The sequence below is a fragment of the Ochotona princeps genome, chromosome 12, assembly GCF_030435755.1.
Source record: "Ochotona princeps isolate mOchPri1 chromosome 12, mOchPri1.hap1, whole genome shotgun sequence".
Lineage (NCBI taxonomy): Eukaryota > Metazoa > Chordata > Mammalia > Lagomorpha > Ochotonidae > Ochotona > Ochotona princeps.
In genome coordinates this window covers 39,844,277-39,847,416 of record NC_080843.1, presented here as the reverse complement: position 1 = coordinate 39,847,416, position 3,140 = coordinate 39,844,277, and the positions used below count along the sequence as shown (strand labels likewise).

General features: G+C 38.2%; 1 non-coding gene across 1 annotated transcript; it reads right to left on the bottom strand.

Moving 5' to 3' along the window:
* Positions 1-242: 242 nt before the first annotated feature.
* On the bottom strand, positions 243-349 carry LOC118758012 (U6 spliceosomal RNA). The gene has a single exon (XR_004995480.1). It is a non-coding gene; the product is annotated as a U6 spliceosomal RNA (small nuclear RNA).
* Positions 350-3,140: the final 2,791 nt, after the last annotated feature.

Genomic DNA, 3,140 nt, shown 5'->3' with positions numbered 1-3,140 from the left:
AAAGTGACATTTTTCTTATGGCAAATCATTTTAATTAGCAAAAAACACAACAAGTCTTTGTTTAGCATTAAATAATTTGTTTGGAGTCTAATATGGAAAATTTAGTAATTTCCCAAATGTCTAATTTAAAAACACATTGCTTATTATTGAAAGTATGCACTTTTACTATGAAAAACATTGTTTCTTAGCTTTTCATTTTTTATTATATTTATACTTAGCAACTTATAGTATTCAAGTGAGATTAAAATATGGAACGCTTCACAAATTTGCGTGTCATCCTTGTGCAGGGACCATGCTAATCTTCTGTGTATAATTCCTATTTTAGTATATGTGCTGCCTAAGCGAGCACAAGAAAAAACTTTCCTAATGTATAATAGTGAAGTCGCATGTTATTTCAGGCTATACTTTCTTCTAAAGGAAGCATTTACAAATTATTTTGATTTCAGGGAAATTAAGGGCTTTCAGGAAAAATACCTTCAGGTACATTAAAGCAAATACATACTTTTACAAGTTTATCAATCAAGCACATATATTTCAATCTGCATGTATATTTTAATTTGATTTGTAAATAAATAAAATCTACATTTCTTAGACTAATTAAAGTTCAATATTCTTGGTGCTGCACAACAGCAGAAAAAAATCTCAGCCTCAGAAGTGATTTATATTCTTGCATAGAAACACACACAGGGACCAAATATAAACAATTTTCATAAAGAAATGTCACTGCACTCCCTTGTTAGCATCAGTTTTAAGATGGTGACAATGTCTTGGTTTCTTCTGTCTTATAAATGCAGACTGTCTTATCTGTTGGACCACAGCTGGCATGCGACCCCAAGGAACGGAGTTGGCTACCAAAACTTCCATTGACCTAGTCCAGAAATTCAAGTGCTTTTGAATCCTTGTAGTTTGATCTCTATGTTAAAAAATAATAATATTAACAGGCACCGATATTTGCCACCAGTTGCAAACATCTCAGTCCATATATTCTAATGCGGGAAAATCAATCCCACTTCTTTCAATTCAGCACTCAAGGTCATATTAATCCATAAAATATTTAGTCATTGCTGGTTCTACTACTGTTACATAACCTATTGCCAAATGTGTCTTTGTGTAACTAAACTAAAAAATAACAAGTGTCTGGATTCTAAGTATATTTATCCAATTGTAAAAATAAATTATTTATCATCAGTATATCATTGGAGTACCTTATTCTGTTACTAGAGGGTTACCTGTCCCAAAGTATATGTGTGAGTATTAAAAAAGTGTTTAAAGTCAAACAACAGCTCTTGGTGATCTTGAGAATGTTAAGCTACCTGAGTCTCATGATCCTGGAATGCAACACAGTGAGAAATCTTATTTTTGAGTGTCAATAAATGAGTTGTTTCAAATAACAGTCCTTGCCACAGAATTTAGAAACAAACAAACCAAAAACTAGTCATAAACAAAAGACCAAACTCTTGTTTTTTAACCAACTGAAAGGCTGAGATTTTTTTTAACCTTCTAACCTAGTAATTGTCTTTTAATTTATAAATCCTTTACGCATTAATTTATCCATTTACTTGCTTATTTATTTGGTTAGTAGGTAACAGTGCAATCTTACAGAGTACAAAATGGTATTTGATAAGTGCATACAACATAACTGTTCAGTGAAATTTCCATTTCATTTTTCCTTTGTGTTTGGAATCTATGAGTTCCTGTCTTCTAGTCTTCTTTTACACTTGATCATAGCCAAAAGACCGAGAAGTGGTCCAGTTTTCTCTTAAGGTATGTTATACTGTAGGGTTTTATGTAATCTTCTCACTGTATTGGAAGACATTAGTAACTTAACATCTATGTCATGGTACCTAATATTTAATTTACCACAATCCCTATTTCCTTACTCGTCCCAGCCTCCAAGGAACCAGTATTTAAGTTCAATTGAAAATCTTAAAAAGAATTCTACCATATTTTTACATGAAAAGAGACAGTGACAGAGGAACAGAGAAAGATCATCCACTCACTAATTCACTCTCAGTGCCTAGAATTGCTAAGGCTGAGCCAAGCCAAAACCAAGAACTTGGAACCAATTCCAAGTCTCCCATGGCAGGCTCTCATGCACCTGTCTACTTACCACTGCTGACCACAATGCATGTTTCTTTTTTCTTGTTAAGATTTATTTATTTTTATTGAAAAGGCAGATATACCGAAAGGAGAAGAAACAGAGAGGAAGATCTTCTATCTGTTGGTTAACTCCCCAAGTGGCCACAACGGCTGGAGCTGAGCCAATCCAAAGCCAAGAGCTTCTTCTGGGTCTCCTTCACGGGTACAGGGTCCCAAGGCTTTGGGCTATTCTCGACTGCTTTCCCAGGCCACAGGCAGGGAGCTGGATGGGAAGTGGAGTCACCGGGATTAGAAGCAGCGCCCATATGGGATCCTGGCACATTCCATCCACAGCATCCTCTCCTAACTCCTGTAAGTTCTTTGCCTTGTGACTATAGAACTTTTGTCTACTATGTGTTTGTCTCACGGTCCACAGTGTCCCTTAGGGAAGAAGACAGCAGCCAGTGGGCCCACCCTTACGAGCTCACATTACCCTGATCATCTGTGAACATCACATGCCCAAATAAGGTCAAGTTAACAGGTGTCAGGGTCTGGACGTCAAAAACCTTTGGGAAGGACACAATTCCACTCAGAAGATGGAATGCCCAGCCATCAGCAGATACAGAATTAAAGGGTACAATGACACCTGACCTTAATTCAGTTTGTGATGCCCTCTGTCCACAAGAAAGGGGTCCAAGCTTTGCCTGGTGGCCGCATCACTGCCCGAATGCCTGGTGAGTCGGGGAACATGACCTCTTCTCCTAGAAAATGGAATTTTCTCCTGGTGGGCTTACAATGTCCTAGGGCTCACCTACAGCTAACAAGAAAGGCATTCAGGCTGGTGCTTTTAAGACAGTGATGTGAAGCCAAGAAGTTGTAAACATGCCATGTTGTGGAACATATCTCCTCCCTTCTCTGGGGCAATTCCTATGGAGCTGTTTGCATCCCAGCCCATGTCCCAGCCTGCACTCCAAGGCAGATTTTAGGGACTAAACCACTCTGTCAACAGTGAGCCTTCCAGGCTTTCCAGCCCTGCTCTGGTGGCTGGCTTCAGGCAACGG